General features: G+C 34.7%; 6 non-coding genes across 6 annotated transcripts; all 6 read right to left on the reverse strand.

Annotated features, from left to right (window-relative positions):
* Positions 1-2,338: 2,338 nt before the first annotated feature.
* Positions 2,339-2,413, reverse strand: TRNAF-GAA (transfer RNA phenylalanine (anticodon GAA)). Its single transcript has one exon. It is a non-coding gene; the product is annotated as a tRNA-Phe (tRNA).
* Positions 2,414-4,876: 2,463 nt separating this feature from the next.
* On the reverse strand, positions 4,877-4,948 carry TRNAF-GAA (transfer RNA phenylalanine (anticodon GAA)). The gene has a single exon. It is a non-coding gene; the product is annotated as a tRNA-Phe (tRNA).
* Positions 4,949-7,381: 2,433 nt separating this feature from the next.
* On the reverse strand, positions 7,382-7,453 carry TRNAF-GAA (transfer RNA phenylalanine (anticodon GAA)). Its single transcript has one exon. It is a non-coding gene; the product is annotated as a tRNA-Phe (tRNA).
* Positions 7,454-9,890: 2,437 nt separating this feature from the next.
* On the reverse strand, positions 9,891-9,963 carry TRNAF-GAA (transfer RNA phenylalanine (anticodon GAA)). The gene has a single exon. It is a non-coding gene; the product is annotated as a tRNA-Phe (tRNA).
* A 2,443-nt stretch (positions 9,964-12,406) lies between these two features.
* On the reverse strand, positions 12,407-12,478 carry TRNAF-GAA (transfer RNA phenylalanine (anticodon GAA)). The gene has a single exon. It is a non-coding gene; the product is annotated as a tRNA-Phe (tRNA).
* Positions 12,479-14,924: 2,446 nt separating this feature from the next.
* TRNAF-GAA (transfer RNA phenylalanine (anticodon GAA)) lies at positions 14,925-14,997 on the reverse strand. Its single transcript has one exon. It is a non-coding gene; the product is annotated as a tRNA-Phe (tRNA).
* Positions 14,998-15,599: the final 602 nt, after the last annotated feature.

Genomic DNA, 15,599 nt, shown 5'->3' on the forward strand with positions numbered 1-15,599 from the left:
ACAGAACAAAAACACAATATCAGAACCGCTATTAAAATTTCGTAAATTCTTTGAACTAAAACAACTAACCCGAGTTTAGATCACCTCATGCTATACTATATATCAATACAATTCTTTTGAGCATTCTGGCTCAAAGGGAAACTACTCAAGGATCAACGTCTCACCAACGGTGAGTGCAGTTTGAAGACTTTTAAATAGACTTTTCGTAGTTTCGTTCCAGCTTTAAGTTCTCTCTTTCTTTAGAAACAAAACGAAAAACAATGTCCCCACACTGTGTTTTTTACTTTAGAGAAAAACAACAAAAAATATGAACATTTAATAATCTGTCGTTTCACAGATGCAGAATTTACTTTTCGCATGTAACGTGTAACTGGAATCTGATTCAAAGGTAAACTTTTACACATTAGAAATTCAGTGTGGAAGAAGAAAGTGTATCACGGCTTATTTAACATGAAGAAAATGATCTCGTAGTGCAAATGGTTTTGAATGTTTCTTGAAAATCGATAAAGATATACATTCCGTATGGGTATTTCAACGACGGCAAGTTAAAACGAAAACTTCACTTTCCTTACAACATTTCAGTACTGGCAATAAAACACGATTTTGACAAAAAAAAATTAAACGAGTTTCTTGAAACGCGAAATAAAAGAACTTCAAATATATTAAATATCGGGAACTTTACGAGTTCTGTCGAATGATGTTTTGCCGATATATTTCTGCTCGAAAATGTTTTGGGAGAAGTACTTGGGCTGTATACCATCAAGGAGGTATGAAATATACACAATCATCAAAACGCACGTGTTGTGCACGACGAAGAAAAGAGGAAATATTGAACGTCTGGAGCATCTTTATTTGGGAACCTACTTTCGTTAGTAAGTGAAATAAAGTTCTTTTTTTTAATTTATAAGTCAAAAACTCTTCTTCAATTTGTAAAATTTTGTATCAGCGAAGTTGTCGAATTCCATGGTGTTTCTTTACACCTTGCTTTGGTTAGGATTCTTTTCGCACCATACAATATGGTTATCGACTGTACCCCGTGTATCATCTTAGCAGTGATAGGCAAGAGGGGTGGGTAGCTACTCAACAACACCAACAGCCCACTCTTTGATTGTAAAACTGTAATGGTTAAAAGTTCAAAGGCGAGGATTGTCGTTGCGGTTTTCCGAAACCACGCCACTTCGTAAGCTGGTCGAGCGACGGAATCTGTACGCTATTCACTATTTACGTTTCTTGAGAATGCACCTAACTATGGATACAAAGCGTATTTATTGGGAAACGTGATATTATGACTCCTCTAAGCACGTTCCTATAACATTGAATTCTACAGACCAAATTGATCTCATTATTGTTAGAATATAAAGTAATGGTGGCAGGTAGGGTAACTAATCTTTAACCTTCGTTGAATAACGTTCACTAGTCAGAAAATTACACACTTCTTAATATTTATTTACCATATATTAAGCAAAATTTTCAAGAAAGATAACGTTATGTCTTTAGTTATTTCTCTTCAAGTTGATCACGTTTAGGGTACTTATTTTGAAAATATCTTTTATATTTCCCGTTTAGAGCTTCTTTTAAATGATAAATAATCAACAACATTCTGTCACATGATAACCCTAGTTTTATACGGGATAGACCTTGTATCTTCCTCAAGGTTCCGTGTTCTTTCGACTGGCAGTAGTATATGTAAAACACAGGAGGATCACATGGAGGTATTAAAAGTTTTAAATATTAATACTACTGAGGTAGTTGGGTGGGGAAGTATTTGTGTTAGAATTCGGTATAATTTTATGAAATATATATCTTATGCCTTTGTCAGATATTCACGTGTATGTGAATACTCTTTAGCAGTTCTGAAAAGAACACTAAATTTTTAACACGTTTACATTGAGGCGCATAATATTGGATTTTCCATATTTCTTATACTTCTTACAAAATAGCGAATAAAAATTGTAAATCGTCTGATACATTTCACACAGTTTTATAAATCGACGGTAAAATTACAATTGTACACTTGGCGTTCACTATTTTCCCTGTACATAGAACGTTGACCCCTTCTGATAAGAAAATGCGATGCGGTTAGTTCGTATCTTTGTTTTTTTGTGTTATACCGAAGAAAGGTTGATAGCGATGTACGTATGAGTTCGCTACTACTAGTCAGCGTCACTCTGCCATTCTTTTGGCACTGTGTTCATGAAACGCAAAAGTGAATAATTTAAAATATCGATCTGTAAACCAGTAGATTTAGTGATGATTAATTTTGAAAAGTTGTCTTTTCCGAGCTCATTCAAAGAACAGGTCAGGACGACTCAATCAACCTAAAAGAATCTACATACATCGCCGAGACCAGGGATCGAACCAGGGAACCTTTAGATCTTCAGTCTAACGCTCTCCCAACTGGAGCTATCTCGGCTTGTGTTCAAAATTGTCTGAAGAAATTTACAATGTTCATTTATCCTTTAAACGTTCGTCTTTAACGTCCTACAGAACAAAAAACACAATATCAGAACCGCTATTAAAGAAATTTCGTAAATTCTTTGAACTAAAACAACTGGCTCCGAGGATTTGAATCTCACCTCATGCTATACTATATATCAAATACAATTCTTTGAGGCATTCTGGCTCAAAAGGAAACTACTCAAGGATCAACGTCTCACCAACAGTGGAAGTGCAGTTTGAGAAACTTTTAAATAGACTTTTCGTAGTTTCGTCCAGCAGCTTTTAGGTTCTCTCTTTCTTTTTTAGAAACAAAACGAAAAACAATGTCCCCCACTGTGTTTTTACTTTAGAGAAAACAACAAAATATATGAACATTTAATAATCTGTCGTTTCTACGAGATGCAGAATTTACTTTTCGCATGTAACGTGTAACTGGAATCTGATTCAAAGGTAAACTTTTACACATTAGAAATTCAGTGTGGAAGAAGAAAGTGTATCACGGCTTATTTAACATATGAAGAAAATGATCTCGTAGTGCAAATGGTTTTGAATGTTTCTTGAAAATCGATAAAGATATATACATTCCGTATGGGGTATTTCAACGACGGCAAGTTAAAACGAAAACTTCACTTTCCTTACAACATTTTCAGTACTGGCAATAAAACACGATTTTGACAAAAAAAAATTAAACGAGTTTCTTAAGAAACGCCCTTTTGAAATAAAGAACTTCGAAATATAATTAAATATCGGGAACTTTACGAGTTCTGTCGAATGATGTTTTGGCCGATATATTTCTGCTCGAAAATGTTTTGGGGAGAAGTACTTGGGCTGTATACCATCAAGGAGGTATGAAATATACACAATCATCAAAACACTTTTTATTGTGCACGACGAGAGAAAAAGAGGAAATATTGAACGTCTGGAGCATCTTTATTTGGGGAACCTACTTTCGTTAGTAAGTGAAATAAAGAGTTCTTTTTTTAATTTATAAGTCGCAAAAACTCTTCTCCAATTTGTAAAATTTTGTATCAGCAAAAGTTGTCGAATTCCATGGTGTTTCTTTACACCTTGCTTTGGTTAGGATTCTTTTCGCACACCGCTACAATATGGTTATCGACTGTACCCGTGTATCATCTTAGCAGTGATAGGCAGAGGGGTGGGTAGCTACTCAACAACAGCAAGCAGCCTCTTTTGATTGTAAAACTGTAATGGTTAAAAGTTCAAAAGGCGAGGATTGTCGTTGCGGTTTTCCGAAACCACGCCACTTCGTAAGCTGGTCGAGCGACGGAATCTGTACGCTATTCCAAGCTATTTACGTTTCTTGAGAGATGCACCTAACTATGGATACAAAGCGTATTTATTGGGAAAGCGTGATATTATTGACACTCCTCTAAGCACGTTCCTATAACATTAAATTCTACAGACCAAATTGATCTCATTATTGTTAGAATATAGAGTAATAGTATGGTAGGGTAACTAATCTTTAACCTTCGTTGAATAACGTTCACTAGTCAGAAAAATTACACACTTCTTAATATTTATTTACCATATATTAAGCAAAATTTTTCAAGAAAGATAACGTTATGTCTTTAGTTATTTCTCTTCAAGTTGATCACGTTTAGGGTACTTATTTTGAAAGAAAATATCTTTTATATTTCCCGTTTAGGCTTCTTTTAAATGATAAATAAATCTGAAAACATTCCGTCACATGATAACCCTAGTTTTATACGGGATAGACCTTGTATCTTCCTCAAGATTCCGTGTTCACTCGACTGGTAGTATATGTAAACACAGGAGGATCACATGGAGGTATTAAAAGTTTTAAATATTAATACTACTGAGTAGTGGGTGGGGAAGTATTTGTGTTTAGAATTCGGTATAATTTTATGAAATATATATCTTATGCCTTTGTCAGATATTCACGTGTATGTGAATACTCTTTAACAGTTCTGAAAAAGAACACTAAATTTTTTAACACGTTTACATTGAGGCACGTAATATTGGATTTTCCATATTTCTTATACTTCCTTACAAAATAGCGAATAAAATTGTGAAATCGTCTGATACATTTTCACACAGGATTTTATAAATCGACGGTAAATTACAATTGTACACTTGGCGTTCACTATTTTCCCTGTACATAGAACGTGGAAACCCCTTCTGATAGAGAAAATGCGATGCGTAGTTCGTATCTTTGTTTTTTGTGTTATACCGAAGAAAGGATTTGATAGCGATGTACGTATGATTTCGCACTACTAGTCAGCGTCACTCTGCCATTCTTTTAACTGTGTTCGCGAAACGCAAAAGTGAATAAATTAAAAAATATCGATCTGTAAACCAGTAGATTTAGTGATTAATTTTGAAAAGTTGTCTTTTTCGAGCTCATTCAAAGAACAGGTCAGGACGACTCAATCAACCTAAAAGAATCTACATACATCGCCGAGACCAGGATCGAACCAGGGACCTTTAGATCTTCAGTCTAACGCTCTCCCAACTGAGCTATCTCGGCTTGTGTTCCAAAATTGTCTGAAAAGAAATTTACAATGTTCATTTATCCTTTAAACGTTCGTCTTTAACGTCCTACAGAACAAAACACAATATCAGAACCGCTATTAAAGAAATTTCGTAAATTCTTTGAACTAAAACAACTGGCTCTGAGGTTTGAATCTCACCTCATGCTATACTATATATCAAATACAATTCTTTGAGCATTCTGGCTCAAAAGGAAACTACTCAAGGATCAACGTCTCACCAACAGTGAAGTGCAGTTTGAGAAACTTTTAAATATACTTTTCGTAGTTTCGTCCAGCTTTTAAGTTCTCTCTTTCTTTTAGAAACAAAACGAAAAACAATGTCCCCCACACTGTGTTTTTACTTTAGAGAAAAACAATAAAAATATGAACATTTAATAATCTGTCGTTTCTACCAGATGCAAAATTTTCTTTTCGCATGTAACGTGTAACTGGAATCTGATTCAAAGGTAAACTTTACACATTAGAAATTCCAGTGTGGAAGAAGAAAGTGTATCACGGCTTATTTAACATGAAGAAAATGATCTCGTAGTGCAAATGGTTTTGAATGTTTCTTGAAAATCGATAAAAGATATACATTCCGTATGGGGTATTTCAACGACGGCAAGTTAAAACGAAAACTTCACTTTCCTTACAACATTTCAGTACTGGCAATAAAACACGATTTTGACAAAAAAAATTAAACGAGTTTCTTGAAACGCCCTTTTGAAATAAAAGAACTTGAAATATATTAAATATCAGGAACTTTACGAGTTCTGTCGAGATGATGTTTTGGCCGATATATTTCTGCTCGAAAATGTTTTGGGAAGTACTTGGGCTGTATACCATCAAGGAGGTATGAAATATACACAATCATCAAAACGCACCTGTTGTGCACGACGAAGAAAAAGAGGAAATATTGAACGTCTGGAGCATCTTTATTTGGGGAACCTACTTTCGTTAGTAAGTGAAATAAAAGTTCTTTTTTTAATTTATAAGTCGCAAAACTCTTCTTCAATTTGTAAAATTTTGTATCAGCGAAGTTGTCGAATTCCATGGTGTTTCTTTACACCTTGCTTTGGTTAGGATTCTTTTCGCACACCGCTACAATATGGTTATCGACTGTACCCCGTGTATCATCTTAGCAGTGATAGGCAAGAGGGTGGGTAGCTACTCAACAACACCAACAGCCCACTCTTTGATTGTAAAACTGTAATGGTTAAAAGTTCAAAGGCGAGGATTGTCGTTGCGGTTTTCCGAAACCACGCCACTTCGTAAGCTGGTCGAGCGACGGAATCTGTACGCTATTCAAGCTATTTACGTTTCTTGAGAATGCACCTAACTATGGATACAAAGCGTATTTATTGGGAAACGTGATATTATTGACACTCCTCTAAGCACGTTCCTATAACATTAAATTCTACAGACCAAATTCATCTCATTATTGTTAGAATATAGAGTAATAGTATGGTAGGGTAACTAATCTTTAACCTTCGTTGAATAACGTTCACTAGTCAGAAAAATTACACACTTCTTAATATTTATTTACCATATATTAAGCAAAAATTTCCAAGAAAGATAACGTTATGTCTTTAGTTATTTCTCTTCAAGTTGATCACGTTTAGGGTACTTATTTTGAAAGAAAATATCTTTTATATTTCCCGTTTAGGCTTCTTTTAAATGATAAATAAATCTAAAACATTCCGTCACATGATAACCCTAGTTTTATACGGGATAGACCTTGTATCTTCCTCAAGATTCCGTGTTCACTCGACTGGTAGTATATGTAAACACAGGAGGATCACATGGAGGTATTAAAAGTTTTAAATATTAATACTACTGAGTAGTGGGTGGGGAAGTATTTGTGTTAGAATTCGGTATAATTTTATGAAATATATATCTTATGCCTTTGTCAGATATTCACGTGTATGTGAATACTCTTTAACGGTTCTGAAAGAACACTAAATTTTTAACACGTTTACATTGAGGCACGTAATATTGGATTTTCCATATTTCTTATACTTCCTTACAAAATAGCGAATAAAAATTGTGAAATCGTCTGATACATTTTCACACGGATTTTATAAATCGACGGTAAAATTACAATTGTACACTTGGCGTTCACTATTTTCCCCTGTACATAGAACGTGGAAACCCCTTCTGATAGAGAAAATGCGATGCGTAGTTCGTATCTTTGTTTTTTGTGTTATACCGAAGAAAGGATTTGATAGCGATGTACGTATGATTTCGCTACTAGTCAGCGTCACTCTGCCATTCTTTTAACTGTGTTCGCGAAACGCAAAAGTGAATAATTTAAAATATCGATCTGTAAACCAGTAGATTTAGTGATTAATTTTGAAAAGTTGTCTTTTCCGAGCTCATTCAAAGAACAGGTCAGGACGACTCAATCAACCTAAAGAATCTACATACATCGCCGAGACCGGGATCGAACCAGGGACCTTTAGATCTTCAGTCTAACGCTCTCCCAACTGAGCTATCTCGGCTTTTGTTCCAAAAATTGTCTGAAAGAAATTTACAATGTTCATTTATCCTTTAAACGTTCGTCTTTAACGTCCTACAGAACAAAAACACAATATCAGAACCGCTATTAAAGAAATTTCGTAAATTCTTTGAACTAAAACAACTGGCTCCTAGGATTTGAATCTCACCTCATGCTATACTATATATCAAATACAATTCTTTGAGCATTCTGGCTCAAAAGGAAACTACTCAAGGATCAACGTCTCACCAACAGTGAAGTGCAGTTTGAGAAACTTTTAAATATACTTTTCGTAGTTTCGTCCAGCTTTTAAGTTCTCTCTTTCTTTTAGAAACAAAACGAAAACAATGTCCCCACACTGTGTTTTTACTTTAGAGAAAACAACAAAAAATATGAACATTTAATATTCTGTCGTTTCTACGAGATGCAGAATTTACTTTTCGCATGTAACGTGTAACTGGAATCTGATTCAAAGGTAAACTTTACACATTAGAAATTCCAGTGTGGAAGAAGAAAGTGTATCACGGCTTATTTAACATGAAGAAAATGATCTCGTAGTGCAAATGGTTTTGAATGTTTCTTGAAAATCGATAAAAGATATACATTCCGTATGGGGTATTTCAACGACGGCAAGTTAAAACGAAAACTTCACTTTCCTTACAACATTTCAGTACTGGCAATAAAACACGATTTTGACAAAAAAAATTAAACGAGTTTCTTGAAACGCCCTTTGAAATAAAAGAACTTCGAAATATATTAAATATCGGGAACTTTACGAGTTCTGTCGAATGATGTTTTGGCCGATATATTTCTGCTCGAAAATGTTTTGGGAGAAGTACTTGGGCTGTATACCATCAAGGAGGTATGAAATATACACAATCATCAAAACGCACCTGTTGTGCACGACGAAGAAAAAGAGGAAATATTGAACGTCTGGAGCATCTTTATTTGGGAACCTACTTTCGTTAGTAAGTGAAATAAAAGTTCTTTTTTAATTTATAAGTCGCAAAAACTCTTCTTCAATTTGTAAAATTTTGTATCAGCGAAGTTGTCGAATTCCATGGTGTTTCTTTACACCTTGCTTTGGTTAGGATTCTTTTCGCACACCGCTACAATATGGTTATCGACTGTACCCCGTGTATCATCTTAGCAGTGATAGGCAAGAGGGTGGGTAGCTACTCAACAACACCAACAGCCCACTCTTTGATTGTAAAACTGTAATGGTTAAAAAGTTCAAAAGGCGAGGATTGTCGTTGCGGTTTTTCCGAAACCACGCCACTTCGTAAGCTGGTCGAGCGACGGAATCTGTACGCTATTCCAAGCTATATACGTTTCTTGAGAATGCACCTAACTATGGATACAAAGCGTATTTATTGGGAAACGTGATATTATTGACACTCCTCTAAGCACGTTACTATAACATTAAATTCTACAGACCAAATTGATCTCATTATTGTTAGAATATAGAGTAATAGTATGGTAGGGTAACTAATCGTTAAACTTCGTTGAATAACGTTCACTAGTCAGAAAAATTACACACTTCTTAATATTTATTTACCATATATTAAGCAAAAATTTTCAAGAAAGATAACGTTATGTCTTTAGTTATTTCTCTTCAAGTTGATCACGTTTAGGGTACTTATTTTGAAAGTAATATCTTTTATATTTCCCGTTTAGGCTTCTTTTAAATGATAAATAAATCGAGAACTCTCCGTCACATGATAACCCTAGTTTTATACGGGATAGACCTTGTATCTTCCTCAAGATTCCGTGTTCACTCGACTGGTAGTATATGTAAACACAGGAGGATCACATGGAGGTATTAAAAGTTTTAAATATTAATACTACTGAGTAGTGGGTGGGGAAGTATTTGTGTTAGAATTCGGTATAATTTTATGAAATATATATCTTATGCCTTTGTCAGATATTCACGTGTATGTGAATACTCTTTAACGGTTCTGAAAGAACACTAAATTTTTAACACGTTTACATTGAGGCACGTAATATTGGATTTTCCATATTTCTTATACTTCCTTACAAAATAGCGAATAAAAATTGTGAAATCGTCTGATACATTTTCACACGGATTTTATAAATCGACGGTAAAATTACAATTGTACACTTGGCGTTCACTATTTTCCCCTGTACATAGAACGTGGAAACCCCTTCTGATAGAGAAAATGCGATGCGTAGTTCGTATCTTTGTTTTTTGTGTTATACCGAAGAAAGGATTTGATAGCGATGTACGTATGATTTCGCTACTAGTCAGCGTCACTCTGCCATTCTTTTAACTGTGTTCGCGAAACGCAAAAGTGAATAATTTAAAATATCGATCTGTAAACCAGTAGATTTAGTGATTAATTTTGAAAAGTTGTCTTTTCCGAGCTCATTCAAAGAACAGGTCAGGACGACTCAATCAACCTAAAAGAATCTACATACATCGCCGAGACCCGGGATCGAACCAGGGACCTTTAGATCTTCAGTCTAACGCTCTCCCAACTGAGCTATCTCGGCTTTTGTTCCAAAAATTGTCTGAAAGAAATTTACAATGTTCATTTATCCTTTAAACGTTCGTCTTTAACGTCCTACAGAACAAAAACACAATATCAGAACCGCTATTAAAGAAATTTCGTAAATTCTTTGAACTAAAACAACTGGCTCCTAGGATTTGAATCTCACCTCATGCTATACTATATATCAAATACAATTCTTTGAGCATTCTGGCTCAAAAGGAAACTACTCAAGGATCAACGTCTCACCAACAGTGAAGTGCAGTTTGAGAAACTTTTAAATATACTTTTCGTAGTTTCGTCCAGCTTTTAAGTACTCTCTTTCTTTTAGAAACAAAACGAAAAACAATGTCCCCCACACTGTGTTTTTACTTTAGAGAAAAACAACAAAAAATATGAACATTTAATATTCTGTCGTTTCTACGAGATGCAGAATTTACTTTTCGCATGTAACGTGTAACTGGAATCTGATTCTAAGGTAAACTTTTACACATTAAAAATTCCAGTGTGGAAGATGAAAGTGTATCACGGCTTATTTAACATGAAGAAAATGATCTCGTAGTGCAAATGGTTTTGAATGTTTCTTGAAAATCGATAAAAGATATACATTCCGTATGGGGTATTTTAACGACGGCAAGTTAAAACGAAAACTTCACTTTCCTTACAACATTTCAGTACTGGCAATAAAACACGATTTTGACAAAAAAAATTAAACGAGTTTCTTGAAACGCCCTTTTGAAATAAAAGAACTTCGAAATATATTAAATATCGGGAACTTTACGAGTTCTGTCGAATGATGTTTTGGCCGATATATTTCTGCTCGAAAATGTTTTGGGAGAAGTACGTGGGCTGTATACCATCAAGGAGGTATGAAATATACACAATCATCAAAACGCACGTGTTGTGCACGACGAAGAAAAAGAGGAAATATTGAACGTCTGGAGCATCTTTATTTGGGGAACCTACTTTCGTTAGTAAGTGAAATAAAAGTTCTTTTTTTAATTTATAAGTCGCAAAAACTCTTCTTCAATTTGTAAAATTTTGTATCAGCGAAGTTGTCGAATTCCATGGTGTTTCTTTACACCTTGCTTTGGTTAGGATTCTTTTCGCACACCGTTACAATATGGTTATCGACTGTAGCCCGTGTATCATCTTAGCAGTGATAGGCAAGAGGGTGGGTAGCTACTCAACAACACCAACAGCCCACTCTTTGATTGTAAAACTGTAATGGTTAAAAAGTTCAAAAGGCGAGGATTGTCGTTGCGGTATATCCGAAACCACGCCACTTCGTAAGCTGGTCGAGCGACGGAATCTGTACGCTATTCCAAGCTATATACGTTTCTTGAGAATGCACCTAACTATGGATACAAAGCGTATTTATTGGGAAACGTGATATTATTGACACTCCTCTAAGCACGTTACTATAACATTAAATTCTACAGACCAAATTGATCTCATTATTGTTAGAATATAGAGTAATAGTATGGTAGGGTAACTAATCTTTAAACTTCGTTGAATAACGTTCACTAGTCAGAAAAATTACACACTTCTTAATATTTATTTACCATATATTAAGCAAAAATTTTCAAGAAAGATAACGTTATGTCTTTAGTTATTTCTCTTCAAGTTGATCACGTTTAGGTACTTATTTTGAAAGAAAATATCTTTTATATTTCCCGTTTAGGCTTCTTTTAAATGATAAATAAATCGAGAACAGTCCGTCACATGTTAACCCTAGTTTTATACGGGATAGACCTTGTATCTTCCTCAAGATTCCGTGTTCACTCGACTGGTAGTATATGTAAACACAGGAGGATCACATGGAGGTATTAAAAGTTTTAAATATTAATACTACTGAGTAGTGGGTGGGGAAGTATTTGTGTTAGAATTCGGTATAATTTTATGAAATATATATCTTATGCCTTTGTCAGATATTCACGTGTATGTGAATACTCTTTAACGGTTCTGAAAGAACACGAAATTTTTAACACGTTTACATTGAGGCACGTAATATTGGATTTTCCATATTTCTTATACTTCCTAACAAAATAGCGAATAAAAATTGTGAAATCGTCTGATACATTTTCACACGGATTTTATAAATCGACGGTAAAATTACAATTGTACACTTGGCGTTCACTATTTTCCCTGTACATAGAACGTGGAAACCCCTTCTGATAGAGAAAATGCGATGCGTAGTTCGTATCTTTGTTTTTTTTGTTATACCGAAGAAAGGATTTGATAGCGATGTACGTATGATTTCGCTACTAGTCAGCGTCACTCTGCCATTCTTTTAACTGTGTTCGCGAAACGCAAAAGTGAATAAATTAAAATATCGATCTGTAAACCAGTAGATTTAGTGATTAATTTTGAAAAGTTGTCTTTTCCGAGCTCATTCAAAGAACAGGTCAGGACGACTCAATCAACCTAAAAGAATCTACATACATCGCCGAGACCCGGATCGAACCAGGGACCTTTAGATCTTCAGTCTAACGCTCTCCCAACTGAGCTATCTCGGCTTGTGTTCCAAAAATTGTCTGAAAGAAATTTACAATGTTCATTTATCCTTTAAACGTTCGTCTTTAACGTCCTACAGAACAAAAACACAATATCAGAACCGCTATTAAAGAAATTTCGTAAATTCTTTGAACTAAAACAACTGGCTCCTAGGATTTGAATCTCACCTCATGCTATACTATATATCAAATACAATTCTTTGAGCATTCTGGCTCAAAAGGAAACTACTCAAGGATCAACGTCTCACCAACAGTGAAGTGCAGTTTGAGAAACTTTTAAATAGACTTTTCGTAGTTTCGTCCAGCTTTTAAGTTCTCTCTTTCTGTTAGAAACAAAACGAAAAACAATGTCCCCCACACTGTGTTTTTACTTTAGAGAAAAACAACAAAAAATATGAACATTTAATAATCTGTCGTTTCTACGAGATGCAGAATTTACTTTTCGCATGTAACGTGTAACTGGAATCTGATTCTAAGGTAAACTTTTACACATTAAAAATTCCAGTGTGGAAGATGAAAGTGTATCACGGCTTATTTAACATGAAGAAAATGATCTCGTAGTGCAAATGGTTTTGAATGTTTCTTGAAAATCGATAAAAGATATACATTCCGTATGGGGTATTTCAACGACGGCAAGTTAAAACGAAAACTTCACTTTCCTTACAACATTTCAGTACTGGCAATAAAACACGATTTTGACAAAAAAAAATTAAACGAGTTTCTTGAAACGCCCTTTTGAAATAAAAGAACTTCGAAATATATTAAATATCGGGAACTTTACGAGTTCTGTCGAATGATGTTTTGGCCGATATATTTCTGCTCGAAAATGTTTTGGGAGAAGTACTTGGGCTGTATACCATCAAGGAGGTATGAAATATACACAATCATCAAAACGCACCTGTTGTGCACGACGAAGAAAAAGAGGAAATATTGAACGTCTGGAGCATCTTTATTTGGGGAACCTACTTTCGTTAGTAAGTGAAATAAAAGTTCTTTTTTTAATTTATAAGTCGCAAAAACTCTTCTTCCAATTTGTAAAATTTTGTATCAGCGAAGTTGTCGAATTCCATGGTGTTTCTTTACACCTTGCTTTGGTTAGGATTCTTTTCGCACACCGTTACAATATGGTTATCGACTGTAGCCCGTGTATCATCTTAGCAGTGATAGGATAGAGGGTGGGAAGCTACTCAACAACACCAACAGCCCACTCTTTGATTGTAAAACTGTAATGGTTAAAAAGTTCAAAAGGCGAGGATTGTCGTTGCGGTATATCCGAAACCACGCCACTTCGTAAGCTGGTCGAGCGACGGAATCTGTACGCTATTCCAAGCTATATACGTTTCTTGAGAATGCACCTAACTATGGATACAAAGCGTATTTATTGGGAAACGTGATATTATTGACACTCCTCTAAGCACGTTACTATAACATTAAATTCTACAGACCAAATTCATCTCATTATTGTTAGAATATAGAGTAATAGTATGGTAGGGTAACTAATCGTTAAACTTCGTTGAATAACGTTCACTAGTCAGAAAAATTACACACTTCTTAATATTTATTTACCATATATTAAGCAAAAATTTTCAAGAAAGATAACGTTATGTCTTTAGTTATTTCTCTTCAAGTTGATCACGTTTAGGGTACTTATTTTGAAAGAAAATATCTTTTATATTTCCCGTTTAGGCTTCTTTTAAATGATAAATAAATCTAAAACATTCCGTCACATGATAACCCTAGTTTTATACGGGATAGACCTTGTATCTTCCTCAAGATTCCGTGTTCACTCGACTGGTAGTATATGTAAACACAGGAGGATCACATGGAGGTATTAAAGTTTTAAATATTAATACTACTGAGTAGTGGGTGGGGAAGTATTTGTGTTAGAATTCGGTATAATTTTATGAAATATATATCTTATGCCTTTGTCAGATATTCACGTGTATGTGAATACTCTTTAACAGTTCTGAAAGAACACAAAATTTTTAACACGTTTACATTGAGGCACGTAATATTGGATTTTCCATATTTCTTATACTTCCTAACAAAATAGCGAATAAAAATTGTGAAATCGTCTGATACATTTTCACACGGATTTTATAAATCGACGGTAAAATTACAATTGTACACTTGGCGTTCACTATTTTCCCCTGTACATAGAACGTGGAAACCCCTTCTGATAGAGAAAATGCGATGCGTAGTTCGTATCTTTGTTTTTTGTGTTATACCGAAGAAAGGATTTGATAGCGATGTACGTATGATTTCGCTACTAGTCAGCGTCACTCTGCCATTCTTTTAACTGTGTTCGCGAAACGCAAAAGTGAATAAATTAAAATATCGATCTGTAAACCAGTAGATTTAGTGATTAATTTTGAAAAGTTGTCTTTTCCGAGCTCATTCAAAGAACAGGTCAGGACGACTCAATCAACCTAAAAGAATCTACATACATCGCCGAGACCCGGGATCGAACCAGGGACCTTTAGATCTTCAGTCTAACGCTCTCCCAACTGAGCTATCTCGGCTTTGTTCCAAAATTGTCTGAAAGAAATTTACAATGTTCATTTATCCTTTAAACGTTCGTCTTTAACGTCCTACAGAACAAAAACACAATATCAGAACCGCTATTAAAGAAATTTCGTAAATTCTTTGAACTAAAACAACTGGCTCCGAGGATTTGAATCTCACCTCATGCTATACTATATATCAAATACAATTCTTTGAGCATTCTGGCTCAAAAGGAAACTACTCAAGGATCAACGTCTCACCAACAGTGAAGTGCAGTTTGAGAAACTTTTAAATAGACTTTTCGTAGTTTCGTCCAGCTTTTAAGTTCTCTCTCTCTTTTAGAAACAAAACGAAAAACAATGTCCCCCACACTGTGTTTTTACTTTAGAGAAAAACAACAAAAAATATGAACATTTAATAATCTGTCGTTTCTACGAGATGCAGAATTTACTTTTCGCATGTAACGTGTAACTGGAATCTGATTCAAGGTAAACTTTTACACATTAGAAATTCCAGTGTGGAAGAAGAAAGTGTATCACGGCTTATTTAACATGAAGAAAATGATCTCGTAGTGCAAATGGTTTTGAATGTTTCTTGAAAATCGATAAAAGATATACAT

The sequence above is a fragment of the Tachypleus tridentatus genome, chromosome 11 (assembly GCF_004210375.1).
Source record: "Tachypleus tridentatus isolate NWPU-2018 chromosome 11, ASM421037v1, whole genome shotgun sequence".
Taxonomy (NCBI): Eukaryota; Metazoa; Arthropoda; class Merostomata; order Xiphosura; family Limulidae; genus Tachypleus; species Tachypleus tridentatus.